This window comes from Lissotriton vulgaris, chromosome 5 (assembly GCF_964263255.1).
Source record: "Lissotriton vulgaris chromosome 5, aLisVul1.2, whole genome shotgun sequence".
Taxonomy (NCBI): domain Eukaryota; kingdom Metazoa; phylum Chordata; class Amphibia; order Caudata; family Salamandridae; genus Lissotriton; species Lissotriton vulgaris.
The window spans coordinates 269,785,497-269,802,870 of record NC_141693.1 but is presented as its reverse complement, the minus strand read 5'-3'; the positions used below and the strand labels follow the sequence as shown (position 1 = coordinate 269,802,870).

Genomic DNA, 17,374 nt, shown 5'->3' with positions numbered 1-17,374 from the left:
GTTGCCTTTGCACTTCAACGCAAAGGGAATCCTATTTCAAAATCAGGAATAGCCAGATGGATAGTTAAATGCATTCAAATATGCTATCAAAAGGCAAAACTCACTTTAACCGTCCCCCCCAATAGCACACTCCACAAGGAAAATGGGGGCATCCATGGCTTTCCTAGGAAATATTCCTCTTGAAGATATCTGTAAGGCAGCCACATGGACCACCATACACACTTGCACAAAACACTACTGTATAGATGTGCAAACAAAACAGCAAGCTGCTGTAGGCCAGGCTGTCCTCAAAACTCTTTTTCAAACTGCTGCAGCTGGCACAGGTAGCCACCGCTAAAGGAGATGCTGCTATACAGTCTATGCACAAGATATGAATTCAGCAGCCCACATGCCTCGACCGGAATATGCTACTTACCAGTATGCATCTATTCTTGGCATGTAGGGCTGCTGACATTCATATCGCCCACCCTCCTCCCCGGTGCCTGTAGCAGCTGCAACATTATCTCTGGCATGGCCATGTCTTACTTTACCATCTCCATCTCTGCCAAAATGGCGAAAAACAATCTGAGGATGGAGAAGATGCCATGCGCACTGTAGTCCAGGGGAGGAGTCGCCTATCTCGTGATACTTCGAAGACTCTTCCAGGGCAACAAAGTGCAATCATCCGGACCCAGCACTAGGCGGCGATCTATGCACAAGATATGAATGTCAGCAGCCCTACATGCCAAGAACAGATGCATACTGGTAAGTAGCATATTCCTTTTGTTTTTTATTTAAAAGGTGGTGCCAGTTTCTGTTGTTGTTTTGGGGCTTTAGCACCCTGCCTTCTTTGAGTTTAGCAGAGCATTTTAGCAGTTGCCAGGAATGAGATAGCCTCAGTTTAAAAAGCGCATGTGCTTATGTTTGGCTACATACTCTGATATTCAAGCAGGACTGTAGTCCTGTGCAGATTATCTGTTGGCCTTGTTCTGTCTTTTTATGGCTAGAGCAAGGCATGCCTGATGTTATTGCTAGATGTTAGGACAAATTCTTGCACCCCCACCTGAATCCTCCACTCCAATAAAAGGGGCTCTTAAGTGGGAAAGTACAGGCCGTTCTGAACGAATATGAACTAACCATAGTTACCTCATTTTCGAAAACTGGGACCCCTGCAAACAAGGTGACTTGCTAAGCGCAGGCAAAAATTCAAGTATTTTAGAAACCAACTTGAGCAAGAACGAAATAAAATAAAAAAACAGGTGTAGGCGTACAACAATGCAACTAACTGATGATCAATAAAATGGCATCAGTTCATGTAATAATTGAATAACATCTGTTATTGTTATACCACAAAATATATTTTTACTTTTTTTATAAAGTATTTAGAATACAATATGTAAAGTTGTAGAAAAATAATCATGATATATCATGTTCGAGGCATATGGGCTGCAGATGGTACATTATGAATAGATCGCCATCTGGTGTTGGGCTCGGATGATTGCACTTTGTTTTTCTCTTGGAGAGTCTTTTGTATCCTGGTGACTCCTCCTCTGGTTGGTAGTGCGCATGGGCATCGGCTCCATCCTTAGATTGTTTTTTTCCGCCATCGGGTTCGGATGAGGATTGAGACGCTCCAGATCGACTTCGGAAAGAAGTGACTTATCGGCGCGTATTCCCTTTCCAATTCGACGGTATTGTTATCGAACGCGTTTTCATTTCCATTCCGGCGCGTTTCGACTTCAACATCGAAGAAAAACTTTGATCTACGTCGACGAACAGGAGGCCTTTCTCGACGCAGCCAAGCCCGGAGTCCATGGAAAGGACTCCATTCAAGAAATGTCCAACGTGTGGTGCTAAGTTCCCACACAAGGACCTACACGAGGTGTGCAACCTCTGCCTATCGCCTGAACACGAATCCAGGGACTGCGCAGCTTTCTCCTCCAAGTCGACGATTAGAAATCGTCGAGCTCGAAGGCACGAGGTTTCCAGAATGCAGTCGGAGGCGATCCCGGAGCTGTTCGGAGACGAGCAACTTGAGGAAGATGAGGATCAGTCTGGGTCGGAAGGGGACGAGTCGGATGTCGAAGAACTCGACGTGCAACAAACCGTGAGTGACGACGTCCCCTTACCAAAAAACCGACCCAGTGTGGTAACGACTCCGCCTTCGAGCCCGGTCAAACCGCAGAAAAAAGTTTCCGACGCACCGCCTTCGGGCCCGGCAACGAAACTGAAACCGAAACACTCGGTCTCCCACCATGTCGGATCCGAGAAACGGTCGACATCGACTTCGACACCGAAGCTTCATGCAAGGGAAAGCTCGGCATCGAAACATTCCATGTCGAAACAGTAACATGATTCGACGTCGAAGACTCACTCGACACCGAAGAAGTCGGAATCGAGTAAACACTCGGTGCCGAAAACACCGAACATTGACGATCGAAAACAAAAGCACCTTTCGGAACCAAGGCCTTCGGTACCGATACAGGAGCAGCAGACAGATCCCAAACAAAAGATTTTGTTTATCGATCCCCAAACTGGCAAAGTAGTGACGAAGAAGAGGAAGAATGAACAGATAGAAGACAAATCTCTTCCTTCAAAAAAGAGAACAATGGGGACAAATACAACTCCTCCTACTTCTCCTCGACCTAAAGTCACACCCTCTTCTCCTATTCCTCACACTATGCCAAATATTCCTGCACCTTCTACACCAAGACCATCTACACCTCAGTCTGATGTAGACAGTGATCCAGGGGAGGGAGAACCTCAAGGGGATGATGAAACCATCCCAGATGAGGATGCCCCATGGGAGAATTATAACGTAGGGTCAGATGAGGATAACGACCCACAGTTATATCCCTCAAAGCCTTCACCACCTGATGATAACACAGGGTTTGTACAGCTCATTAATAGGGCAGCAAAATATCATAAGGTAGATATACATACAGAACCTCAAATAGAGGACTTCCTATTAGAGACGTTACCTAGTGCACAGAGAACATCAGGTACTCTACCTATGCTGAAGGGTCTTCTCAGCCACACAGACGAAATATTCAAAGACCCAGTGAGGGCTAGGGTGTTAAACCCAAGAATTGATAAAAAAATATAAGGCGGCTCCAAAGGATCCAATATTTATCAAAGGGCAGGTACCTCTGGACTCGCTTGTAGTTTCAAACGCTCGTAAAAGAGCGAACTCATTATCTACAGGAGAGGCTCCTCCACCTGATAAAGAGTCAAAATTAATAGATGCATCGGGCAAGAGAGTAGCATCACAAGCAGCAAATAGCTGGCGTATAGCCAATACACAGGCACTACTTGCACGTTATGACAGGGCACATTATGATGAATTAGAAAAGCTCATCACACATCTCCCCAAAGAACATCAAAAAAGGGCAGATCAGTTAATACAGGAAGGAAAGATAATAACTAATACTTCCATTAAGTGCGCCCTAGATGCAGCAGACACTGCAGCAAGATCCATCAACACCAGTGTTATGTTAAGGAGACATGCATGGCTTAGAATCTCAGGATTCAAACAGGAAGTACAAACGTCCTTATTGAACCAACCATTTGATCAAAAAACACTTTTTGGCTCAAGCACAGATGAGACCTTAGAAAAAATGAAAAAAGATACAGAAACGGCTAAGTCAATGGGAGCATTGCAACAGCCAATACAAAGAGGTTCCTTTCGTAGATCCACCTATAGAGGAGGCTCAAAAAATACAGGAACAAATCAGCAATCCACCTCTTTCACACCTACATCACCCAAAGGTAATTCAAGAGGTAGTTACAGGGGTAACAACAACAAGGGTAGAGGCCGCGGAAATAATAACAATCGCAACGCCTCAACCCCAAAACAGTGACTTCATAGAACTTCCCCCAGACCACATAACACCGGTCGGGGGACGTCTATCACAGTTCCTACCTGTCTGGGGAAAACATCACATCAGACAAGTGGGTGAGACAAATTATCCAACATGGTTATTGCCTAGAACTCACAGCTACCCCACCAAACATCCCCCCCAAACAGCGTCCAATAAGTCAAGATCATCTGACATTGTTAAAGGAAGAAGTACTAGCACTGCTACAAAAGCATGCAATAGAGAAGGTTCCAAAACACCAACAAGGGACAGGAGTATACTCTCTATACTTCCTAATCCCCCAAAAAGATGGGTCCCTAAGACCAATCTTAGACCTAAGACCTCTCAATGCATACATAAATTCGGAACATTTCCACATGGTCACGCTCCAACAAGTACTTCCTTTACTGAAGAAAGGGGACTTTCTTTCTACACTGGATCTAAAAGACGCTTACTTTCATATCCCAATTCACAAAGCCCACAGAAAATACCTAAGGTTTGTAGTGGAAGGACAATATTATCAATTCAAAGTCCTTCCGTTCGGGGTCACAACGGCACCAAGAGTGTTCACAAAATGCCTAGCTGTGGTGGCAGCACACCTGAGAAGACAACAAATACATGTCTTCCCCTACTTGGACGATTGGTTAATAAAGGCCAAGTCACAAGAAGAATGTCTTCACAACACACAGAAGACAATTCAATTGCTGCACCACCTAGGGTTTGCGGTGAACTACAAAAAATCACACCTGCAACCAAACAAGATTCAGCAATACCTGGGGGCTACTATAGACACAGAAAGAGCAATAGCATCCCCCAATCCGATCAGGATACAAACAATGGTCGGGTTAATACAAAGATTTCAACCACAACACTCACTACCAGCACGAGTGTTTATGCAACTGTTAGGCATGATGTCCTCCTGCATACTGCTAATACCACATTCCAGACTACAAATGCGTCCACTACAGGAGTGTGTAGCGACACAGTGGAATCAGGCTCAAGGTCAGATTACAGATCTGGTGTTGGTAGACGACCGTACGCATCGCTCTGTGAAGTGGTGGAACACAACAAACATTTCCAAAGGACGGTCGTTCCTAGAACCGATTCCACAAGTGATAATAACAGCGGACGCATCACTCTCCGGATGGGGAGCGCATATGGACAAATACACAGTGCAGGGGAAGTGGAGTGCGCAGCAAAAGAAGCTGCACATCAACTACTTGGAACTATTAGCAGTATTTCTACCACTAAAAGCTTTCCGAATACAGATAACGAACAAGGCAGTCCTGATCAGAACAGACAACATGACTGCAATGTATTATATTCAAAAACAGGGGGGGACACACTCTCTCCAACTATCCAAACTAGCACAGGACATTTGGAGATTGGCCATTCCTCAAAAGATATATCTGTTAGCAGAACACCTACCAGGAGTTCAAAATCAGATAGCAGACATACTAAGCAGACAGTCAGAACAAGTACACGAATGGGAGCTGCACGACCAAGTACTGCAGCCATTCTTCCAAAGATGGGGGCAACCAGAGATAGATCTGTTTGCCAATCATCAGAACGCAAAATGCCAAAACTTCGCATCCAGGTACCCACACCAACGGTCCCAGGGCAATGCACTATGGATAAATTGGTCCAACAGATTTGCTTACGCTTTCCCCCCTCATCACTAATCCCGTTAGTGGTTCGGAAACTGCAGCAGCACTCAATGACAATGATACTAGTGGCACCCACGTGGGCAAGACAGCTGTGGTTCACCACGCTACTACAACTCTCACAGGTGCCACATCAAAAGCTAAAATCATTACCCATGCATCTTACACAGAACCATGGAGAAATAATGCACTCAGATCCCAAACAGTTGAACCTAGCGATCTGGCTCCTGAGGTCATAGAGTTTGGATATTTAGATTTACCACCAGAATGTATGGAAATCATTAAACAAGCAAGATGTCCTACCACCAGAGCATGTTATGCAGCAAAATGGAAGAGGTTTGCTATACACTGTAACAGTAAGCACATCAACCCTCTGGACGCATCCACTAAACAGATCATCTGCTATTTACTACACTTGCAGCAATGTAACTTAGCATACACCTCTATCAGAGTTCATCTCGCAGCTATAGCGGCGTACCTACAAAACAGGCAACATCTGTCCCTGTTTAAAGTACCAGCAATTAAAGCTTTCATGGAGGGACTCAAAAGAGTCATTCCACCAAGACGACCACCTTCCCCAGTCTGGAATCTCAACATAGTGCTTACCAGACTAATGGGGCCACCATTTGAACCTATGCATAGGTGTGAAATACAATTCCTCACATGGAAGGTGGCCTTCCTCATAGCTATCACGTCACTTAGAAGAGTAAGTGAGTTGCAGGCTTTTACGATTCAAGAACCATTCATGCAGTTACACCAAAATAAAGTGGTTCTTAGAACAAACCCAAAATTCCTACCAAAGGTAATTTCTGCATTCCACATCAATCAGTCAGTGGAATTACCGGTTTTCTTTCCAAAACCACAAACGGTAGCGGAAAGGGCCCTACATACATTGGATGTCAGAAGGGCAATATTGTACTATATAGAAAGAACACAAACTTTCAGAAAGACAAAACAGCTGTTTGTTGCGTTTTCTCCTTCACATAAGGGCAATCCCATCTCTAAAGCGGGCATTGCCAGATGGATTGTAAAATGTATTCAAATATGCTACTTAAAAGCAAAGAGAACATTAACTGTTCCTCCTAGAGCTCACTCTACACGTAAACTAGGAGCATCTATGGCATTTTTGGGAAACATTCCACTAGATGACCTATGCAAAGCAGCTACCTGGGTTACACCGCACACCTTCACAAAGCACTATTGTGTACATGTGCACACAACACAACAAGCTAGAGTGGGACAAGCTGTATTAAAGACTTTATTTCAGACAGTTGCAACAGACACGGGCGACCACCGCTAGGGAGAGAACTGCTGTATAGTCTATTCATAATGTACCATCTGCAGCCCATATGCCTCGAACGGAATATGCTACTTACCAGTATGCATCTGTTCTTGGCATAGAGGGCTGCAGAGTGGTACATGCCCTCCCAGCCTCCCCGGAAACCTGTGTCTGTTCCAACATTATCTTATTTAGATACACTTACATGGGCATTCCTATCTGTATTCTATCATACTACTCCATCTAACCCTACTATGGCAAAACAATCTAAGGATGGAGCCGATGCCCATGCGCACTACCAACCAGAGGAGGAGTCACCAGGATACAAAAGACTCTCCAAGAGAAAAACAAAGTGCAATCATCCGAGCCCAACACCAGATGGCGATCTATTCATAATGTACCACTCTGCAGCCCTCTATGCCAAGAACAGATGCATACTGGTAAGTAGCATATTCCTTACAGATAGTGTTCTCGACATTGATCATTCCTCAGAGTAAATCATAAAAGCATTTAACAGATAAGTTACTGTTCAGTCTACAAATAATGGATACATATGACTGAGAATAGAATTAGTTCATGGAAACATAATTCATTATCGATTGATCTGGTTGTGTGAATGGGTTTACGTGCGTTTCGGCGGGAGTGCCTTCACTTGATAACAATAGTGACAACAGTCTTGTCTCAGTATGGTTGAGAAGTTTTTTTTCAAGGCTTCCAAACCCCATGTGTTCAGCTCTAGACAAAACCCTCCAAATCAGTCACTTTGACCTTAAGGCCATCTTTCTTGGTCTCTAGTCTTCTTCTTTGTTCCATTCCATAGCCCTGCTGCTATCATTTACCTGAACAACCTGATGTAATATGAATATCACTTCCTCTGTCATCTGCTTGTTAATCTGTGGGAATGGTCTCTTCAGAACAGAATAGTCCTTTTTGCATCTTACCAATGGATGCTAGGGTTGATATGGAAGCAGATACACTAAGCAGGTACCGTCATGCTCTGCATTATTAGCAACTGAACCATACAGTGTCAGACATTGTAACTCGGAATCTAGGATAGATGTTTGTTCATCACAGAGAATTATTCTCAGTGTCAGAATTGATATACTTTGTGGTTGGAAGGTTGCTTAGCGATGTGTTTCTATTTTACTAGTTTGTAATATTTGTGTACATCCTTCATGCTCCTCTGATTCATTAACTCTCTAGAAGCTCAAGAGACCCTGCAACTCATAGGTGATCTTGATTTCCTAATTATTGCCTTGCCAAATCTGCTTTTTGAGCCTTCTGTTCTCGTCTGATCACACTGTTCCTTCCTCAATTCCAAGCCTCCTATTTTAGTCTATTGTATCCCTTCCTTCAATGCCCGAAAGATTATTCCAGGTACTCTTAAGCAGTTCAATCACAATAGTGCCAGTAAGTTTGTTGCTAGCAAGGACTGCAACTCAAGTCTGTATTAGATCAATTTGCTTCAGTTTCATTATCTGGCTCTCAACAATTTACTGAACCTCTTACATGCATCCTTAAATGATGTGCTTCCTTTTGATTCATCAGGATGCTAAATTGATCTGGTTAGATTCCTAGCTTTCAGCCATAGATGCAGGATGGATTTTCTCCACAAAGATATTGTATGAAATAGATATTTTGGTGCTTTGCTCAACTTACATTTTCCCACCAGATATCCAAGTCTCCAGTGAAATCTTAATTTTGTAATAGCTTCTCTTGTTCACAACCTTTGGACCCACTGTCTTTTTTAGACACTAAGCTGATTAATGGAAGAAAGCTGTTGTGTGTTGCAATTGCCAATCCACAAATTATTTGTTTTTCTTGTATAGAGACATACATTGTCTTCTATAGTGAGCATGTGATCTTACAAGTGGCCTATTGTTTACTTCTCAAGGGTTGTACCCCTTGACCACGGCGCAAATTCAGCCACAGTGCTGGGGAATTAATGAGTGGGCGTGTTTCAGACGGTCCCCGGCCATCCTCTGCACACGCCCACTGTGACATCAGATGGCCAGGGGCCGTCGACTCACCCAACGGGTTAAAATAAATCCAGTTTAAATAAGAAATTATTAGTTTTATTTCCATTAAACCCCATATTTTTTTTATTTTCTTCAAATTTATTTTCAGGTTATTTAGGGTTTAAAACTGCTATTCATATATGGTGGACACATGCCATAAAGTAGCAGGTTTTATAGTGTCATAACTATAAATCCTATGAAATTATAAATTTGGTCTCAGTGACTTTTCATGTAGTCCAAAAATCAAAAGCATGATTGGTGGCTTTTGAAAACTGTATATTCATCATTGCCATTTATAGAGATTAACTTGGATTGTATTAGTGCCTTTTATTTATATAGAGTGCACAGATTCCCAAAAGTTTCTCATCTCGGATGCTTGATTGGTTAAAACAAACTGGCGAGGAAGTTCACAGATGTACACTAGAATATCTGTTTCTTGTGTTCTTTTTATACTTCCCTTTAACCCTTCCCCACCCATCAAAAGGGCATCAATCTTTTTTAGAGTGTAGCATCTGAAACCTGCTGTCATGCACTTAATATCGAGAATAGACAGAGTATTTTCAAGTCCTCCATTGTGAATTGTTCCCAGGACTTTAAGGGCAGTTGCACCAGTTGCTAACGAGCCGTTTAGGCCTATGGTTGTCATTGTTGCATCATTTTTAGCCAACTGTTCCTTTTTAATTCGCTTTTTTGGGGCCCTGATTTCTGCCACTATTGTCACTAAGGTGGCACTGTTTGCAATCAAGTTTTACGGTGTCCGCATTCTCTTTGAGAAACTTTTCTTGAACTATCAATAAAGAAAATTGTTTAGCAGGTGGGAAGGAGTTGAAAATATGAATACCTTATCAAGGGTTGCAGTCTTCAGGGTGCTTCTAATAACCGCTTATCTGCAATTTGCCAAGCCATTACCAAACCCTCCAAAGGACTACATGGTTCAGATTTATTTGTAGGGCTGTATGTGGAGGAGGAGGGAAAAGACAGCTCTGAAATAGCGATGCGCATCCCTGCAATGCATGACACGCCCATGACAAGACCTGCCCTATTTGAGGCTATCTGCGCATGCCAGAGCCCAGGCTGGGCTACCCTCTTTGACTTCCGCACTCTGGATCTTTATATCCACAAACTTAATGGTGAAATGGAAGTCGTTTTCTGCAAGTGGTGAGGTGCCCCTACTCATGTTCTATTGCTGACTGTCTTTCCATTGCCAGTCAAGATAATAATTAGGAAATGACTCTATGCAGGGGAGAAACGGGCTGCTCAAAAATATTTACTGGGAACTCTAGTCTTACTGTTTGCACTAGTTTAACTGATCTTAATGGCCACACTGTTAAACCTTCCAGTCGAGGAGCATACTGAGGTATTGGAAAGATGGTGTTCGAGGCATATGAGCTGCAGATTACACACTATGTATAGATCCCCATCTAGTGTTGGGCCCGGATGTTTGCACTTGTTTTTGTCCTGAAAAGTCTTTGGAAGTCATGAGATAGGTGACTCCTCCTTTGGATCACATTGAGCATGGGCATCGGCTCCATCCTTAGATTGTTTTTTTCTGCCATCGGGCTCTGATGTGTTTCCTGCGCTCCAGTTTGGAACCGATTATTCTTCAGTGCGCAATCCTCACCCTTTTCGACTGTATTGTCTCGAACATGTTTCCCAATCGACGAGACTACTACCAACTTCGAAGTCTTCGATTCCGGTCGTGGTCGAAGGCTTTCAGGCCTTATCTTTTGGCTCATAGAAAGGACGCCATTCAAGAAGTGTCCTTAATGTGGGTCGAAATTTTCCCACACCGATCTCCATGAGGTGTGCAACCCCTGCCTCTCACCAGAGCACGAGGCCAGAGACTGTTCGGCTTGCGCCTCCTTCCTCTCCAAAAAGACAATTCGGGACCAACGAGCTCGAAGAACCATGGCTCGCTCGTCATCTTCGATCCCAGATGACTTCTTCCAAGAAGGCATTGACGTGCCAGAACAGGATCCGGTCCAACAAGGCATCGTCAGCGAGGGCGAAGACTCAGACGTCGAGGACATCACTCCGCACAGCGGGTCGTAAGTACACACGTCGACCCCGACCCTTCCTTAACACCTTCGAAAAAGGCTTCGGTCACACCTTCACCTTCGGGCCCAGGTGCTTCCCGTTCCCCACCTTCAGGCCCGGTAAAGAAGCCTTCTAAGCCTTCAGGCGACTCTGGCTCGAGTCAACCTACCCCTGGTACCGGCACACACTTACTGGCACCGAAAAAGAAGCTATCCTCTTCCTCATCCACACCAATCGCTGCTTCCACAGCAAAGCACTCAGCGCTGAAAACTGAAACCGGCTCCTCAGCAGCAAAAACACACTCGGAGCCAACCAAAAAACTGCCACCAAAGGGCCCGACTCCCATGCCTCGGAGCCGAGAAAGGCCTTGGAACCGAAAAAATAGCACGTTCCACCGGCCAAAGACAATGCAAAAGGGCACGCTTCAAAGCCAAAAGACGCTACCGGTTCGGTGCCAAAAAAGCCTACGGAACCAAAGACCTTGGCACCGAAGGATCTACCTTCCACAGAAGAACTATGTCAACCAGATCCTACCCAAAAAACGCTTGTGAAAGATCCCAAAACTGGTCGATTGAGTCATGGCTCTAAGAAACGACCACTAGATACACCTGCACCAGATCCTCCTCCTAAGACGAAGGACATTGCAACCTCTCCATTAAGGATAACTTCTCCTCCTCCTCCTCCCTCACTACATCACTCTCCTACACCATCTCCTACTCCAGTAGAAGATCAGGCCGACGGGGATAACACCTCTGATGACACAAGGGGAGGTGCGGACAATGAACCACTAGACAATCCTAGTCCTCCTGGGTCCCCTGACCCTTGGGATGATTATAGCACCCCAGACGTCCCTAACATGCCACAAGATGACATATACCCCTCCAGGCCTTCCCCCTCAGAGGACATTATTGGCTTTAACCAACTTGTCCATAGAGCTGCCCAATACCATGGGGTTGACCTACACACAGACCCAGTAGAGGAAGATTTCCTTATGGATACTTTTGACACCACACAAAAATCTACCTCCATTCTACCCATGCTTAAAGGGTTCATTAAGCATGCACCAGAGGTATTCAAAGATCCAGTCAGGGCTCGGTCATCAACCCCTGAATTGAGAAAAAGTATAAGGCTGCCCCCACAGATCCAGCCTACATTAAAGGCCCCGCACTACTAGACTCCCTTGTAGTCTCCAATGCGCGAAAAAGTGCTAATTCCCAAACATCAGGTGAGGCCCCCCACCAGATAAGGAGTCTAAACTCCTTGACACCTCTGGCAAACGAACGGCGTCACAGGCGGCAAAACTCCTTTCGACGCTCATCTTACAGAGGCAACACCAGAGGCTACTCCTCAGATAGCCCCTCCACTTCTTACAAAAGCCCTACCCAATCAACCTTCAATAGAGGCTCCCAGAGAGGTTGTTACAGGGGTAACAATAGCAAAGGTAGCGGCAAAACTAACTACTCTCGCCCTGCCTCCATCCCTACCCAATGACTTCCCTCAACTTCCCCCACACCATTCAACTCCAGTTGAGGGAAGGCTGCAACAGTTCCTTCTGGTCTGGACCAACATCACATCAGACAGGTGGGTGCAACAAATAATTCAATCAGGTTACTGTCTCGAACTAACATCTACCCCCCAAACTTACCACCCAAACAGCGTCCAATGTCACAAGAACACTTGTTACTACTAAAGCTGGAGGTAATATCCCTCTTACAAAAAAGTGCAATGGAACCAGTTCCACTGCACCAACAAAACAAGGGAGTTTACTCCCTGTACTTTCTTATCCCAAAGAAGGACGGCTCTCTAAGGCCTATTCTAGACCTCAGACCCCTCAATCAATACATACAATCAGACCACTTCCACATGGTCACACTCCAGCAGGTCCTTCCTCTTATTTCACAAAACGACTTCCTTGCTACCATAGATCTCAAGGATGCCTATTTCCAAATTCCCATTAACACCGCACACAGATTTGTAGTGGACGGTCAGCACTACCAATTCAAAGTACTCCCAGAGTCACAACCGCACCAAGAGTGTTTACCAAATGCCTAGCGGTGGTAACAGCACACTTAAGAATACAACACATTGAGGTCTTCCCATAACTCAACGACTGGCTCATAAAATCCAGTTCCTACAACCAGTGTGTACAATACACTCACACCACTATCCTACTACTACACGACCGGGGGTCACAGTAAACCACACCAAGTCCCATCTGCAACCGTCCCACGTACAACAATACCTCGGTGCCACAATAAACACCTCAACAGCGCTAGCTTATCCCTCTCCTGCCAGAATAGCAAACATGCAAGCTTGTCTAAAAAGATTTTAACCACAACACTCCCTTCCAGCTCAAGTGTTCATGCAACTCATAGGGATGATGGCCTCTTGTATATTCATAGTGCCTCATGCAAGACTCCAGATGCGTCCTCTTCAAGAGTGCTTAACACGCCAATAGAACCAGGCTCAAGGTCAATTAACAGATCTAGTGTTGGTGGACGGTCGTACTCACCGCTCTCTGCAATGGTGGAACACCAAAAACCTTTCAAAAGGGCGACCTTTCCTAGAGCCAGTTCCTCAAATAGTCATGACAGCTGACGCATTGCTCTCCGGCTGGGGAGCTCATCTACTGCAACACACCACGCAGAGCAGGTGGGCGCCACAACAAAACTTACTCCACATCAACCACCTGGAGTTACTAGCCAAATTCCTAGCCTTAAAATCATTTCAAAAGCAAATATCAAGCATGTCTGTCTTAGTCCGCACGGACAACATGACAGCGATGTACTATATACAAAAACAAGGCGGGACACACGATCTGCAACTCTCTCAGCACAGAGCATATGGAGATGGGCTATACGGATTAGTTACTTACCTGTAATCCTAGTTCTCTTCCAGGGGTATCCGCATCAAAGTCATAAGCATTAGAATATTCCCGCCCATGCGCAGGACCCCGGAAACACTACAATATATGTGATATATATATATATATCTCCGCACTGCACTTTTCACTGCGACAGTCTCCAATAACCGACCCCACACAGGAAAGAACACGGAAGACCCAGAGTGCAGGTGAGTTTCTTTTATTCAACAGCACACCACGGCAGCATAACGTTTCGGCCTACACAGAGGCCTTGGTCACATGGCGCACTGAAAGAGGTGCAAGAAATTTAAAGGGCACATTCACCAATGATGGAAACATTTGATTGGTTATTTTGTATGCAGTAGGAGTGTTCTAACTGCGACGGAAAGTGTGTTTGCAATTTTTAGGGCGGGGAATCTTTTGTCAGAAACAGATAAGCCCTAGAACATTGATCACTGTATAAATACATTTGTGAATTCCGATAATTTTGAAAATTATTTGGGGTAATCTGTGGGCAAACGAGGTATATACAACAAGCTATACATAATTACATATATTTACATAAAGTGCAAAAGGCAAACGTCTATCAGATGTCGTTATGATAGGGTCATTATAAGGCTGTCAGCATAAATGCTATAAATACACCCATTCAATGCATAGTCTAACAGTTGTACCTCATGTTTAAAATATATACAACACATTTAATATATTTACATCTATATACATCATAGGTTTTATACCCCTACCCCAACATATTACTAGAATACCATGTAATAGTTATCATCACGGCCGGCTATGCAGGGCACTATTTTATATATCTTCTGACTTCTCCCCATACCTTTCCGAGAATTATCTACCTACAACACCAATCACCCATCATTAGTGTGCATGCTACGGACAAAGTGCAAAATAAACTAAGTGAATTCATGTTTTTTTCAAATTACGTTAAAAACTTCGGTGACATTTATTTTCTGAGGAATATAGCAACCCTATATCTCTCAAGCTACTTTAGATGACCTAGTGTGTTAATTCATATATAGTCATCTTAATAGTTTCAAAATAGGCCAACACCACCTTCACTAGTGCAGGTGACTACAAAAACATAAACTGGAAATGCCCATACACTATCTGAACGGAGACGGGGTAAGACTACAACAAGAGACTTATTTAAATTAGTATGATTTACAAACAAGTGTAAAAGTCCTCCGTGGAATTGAGGCCATTAGGACTCTTGCTATCCATCTCCAGGATGTATCTGGTCTCAAGTGCCCTCAAGATCCCATCCCGGTTACCTCCTCTCCTTAAAGGACCTACAGAGTCAATAGCATAATATTTAAGGAGACTGCTGTTGTTACCATGGAACTCCTTAAAGTGTCGTGCAACCGGGTAGGTGGTGTCATTGGTATTGATAGCTCTAATGTGCTGGAGAACCCTTTTGTGGACCTGCAATTTGGTGCTACCAATGTATTGCAGGCCACATGGGCACTCCAGCACATACACCACAATACACACATATATATACAAATAAGCAACTGCAGCCTTATACACATCAGAGCTGAATCATGCTGTAAGGACTTCCCATCGTAACATGAGAAACATGCATTAGAAATAGGGAAAAAGCAACAATAAAACCTGTTTTGAAACTGTTTTAATGCTCAGCAGACAGTAGAAAATCCCATAAAGGACTGAAAGCATAGACAGCTCCCAGGCTGCATTGCAAACCACAGTCTAAATAGACTGAAAAGCTAACTCATAGCAACATTGAAATAAACGGACACTGTGCCTTTAAGGCACTTCTGACCCCCAGCTTCCCATCGTGCCTCAGGGGTGACAGTTGGGTCAGTTGTTCTTTGCGGAGACTGAAAAAAGCCATGGCACAAAGAATGAATAATAATTCCAAAGAGGAACAGTCCTTTGCCCGGGGAGGCGGGGGGGTTGCTTATGACTTTGATGAGGATACCCCTGGAAGAGAACTAGGATTACAGGTGAGTAACTAATCCTTCTCTTCCAGGGGATCCTCATCAATAGTCACCTTTCCAGAAAGCTGGAAACACGCCGAACTCAGCGCCCTTCTGAAGAAACCCACAGCAAACCCCTCAGAACTGAAAAACTACCGACCCATATCCCTCCTCCCTTTTCCAGCCAAAGTCATCGAGAAAGCCGTCAACAGCCAGCTCGCCGCCTTCCTTGAATCCAACAACTCCCTTGATCCATCTCAATCCGGGTTTCGAGCCAAACACAGCACCGAAACCGCCCTCATTGCAGCGACCGACGACATCCGAGCACTCCTGGACAACGGAGAAACAGTGGCCCTCATCCTACTCGACCTTTCCGCCGCTTTCGACAGTCTGCCACAGCACCCTTATTCATCGCCTCAACAACATCGGCATACAAGGAAAAGCCTTGGACTGGATCATCTCATTCCTTGCTGGGAGAACTCAAAGAGTCCGACTTCCCCCATTCTACTCAGAGGCCACCGAAGTCATCTGCGGCGTACCTCAAGGATCCTCACTCAGTCCCACCCTCTTTAACGTCTACACGAGTCCTCTCGCCTCCATCGCGCGTCAACACAACCTCAACACCATCTCTTACGCCGACGACACCCAGCTAATCCTTTCCCTCACCAAAGATCCCAACACCGCCAAAACCAATCTCCAAGAAGGCATGAAAGAAGTAGCCGAATGGATGAAACGGAGCCGCCTAAAACTCAACTCAGACAAAACGGAGGTGCTCATCCTAGGATCTTCCCCCTCTGCCTGGGACGACTCTTGGTGGCCTTCCGCCCTGGGCACAGCACCCACACCCACAGACCATGCACCTAACCTCGGCTTCATCCTAGACTCCTCTCTCTCGATGTCCAGACAAGTCAACGCCGTCTCGTCCTCCTGCTACAACGTACTTCGCATTCTCAAAAAGATCTTCCGCTGGATCCCCCTCGAGACAAGAAAGACTGTCACCCAGGCACTGGTCACGAGTCGACTGGATTATGGTAACACACTTTACGCCGGAATCACAACAAAATTACAGAAAAAACTCCAGCGCATCCAAAACGCGTCAGCGAGACTCATATTAGACATCCCGCGCGCGCCAAGATCACATCACCGAGCATCTAAAAGACCTCCACTGGCTTCATGTCAACAAGAGTCACTTTCCGCCTTCTCACCAACGCACACAAGGCCCTCTACAACCAAGGACCCGAATGCCTCAACACTCGACTGTCCTTCTACAATCCCACCCGCCAACTAAGATCGTCCAATCAAGCCCTCGCCGCAGTCCCGCGCATCCGGAAATCCAGCATGGGTGGCAGATCCTTCTCCTTCCTGGCGGCCAAGACCTGGAACTCACTCCCCACCCACCTCCGCCTTACTCAGAACCACATCTCCTTCAGAAAAGAACTGAAAACCTGGCTATTCGACAAATAATGAACCCCCTCCTCTAGCGCCTTGAGACCCTCTGGATGAGTAGTGCGCTAAACAGATGCCCGAACTTGAACTTGAACTTATAAGCATTAGAATAGAGAAGCGAGCCTCACCTCATCTCCCTGAGGGCAAATGAGCAACACAGTAATATACCCAATAAGCTTAGAAGACCTAACCTTGGACAGATAGTCGGCTATCCAAACAGATTCCTCAAGGAGGCCTGGCCTACTTGAGTATCAGCCCTGAAATCGGATTCTA

The 17,374-nt window shown here is 45.1% G+C and overlaps 1 protein-coding gene across 2 annotated transcripts in view; it reads left to right on the top strand.

The window, feature by feature from the left end:
- UBE4B (ubiquitination factor E4B) overlaps window positions 1–17,374 on the top strand; it is a 1,174,709-nt gene that overhangs the window by 388,102 nt on the left and 769,233 nt on the right. The gene's annotated exons all lie outside the window — the stretch shown is intronic.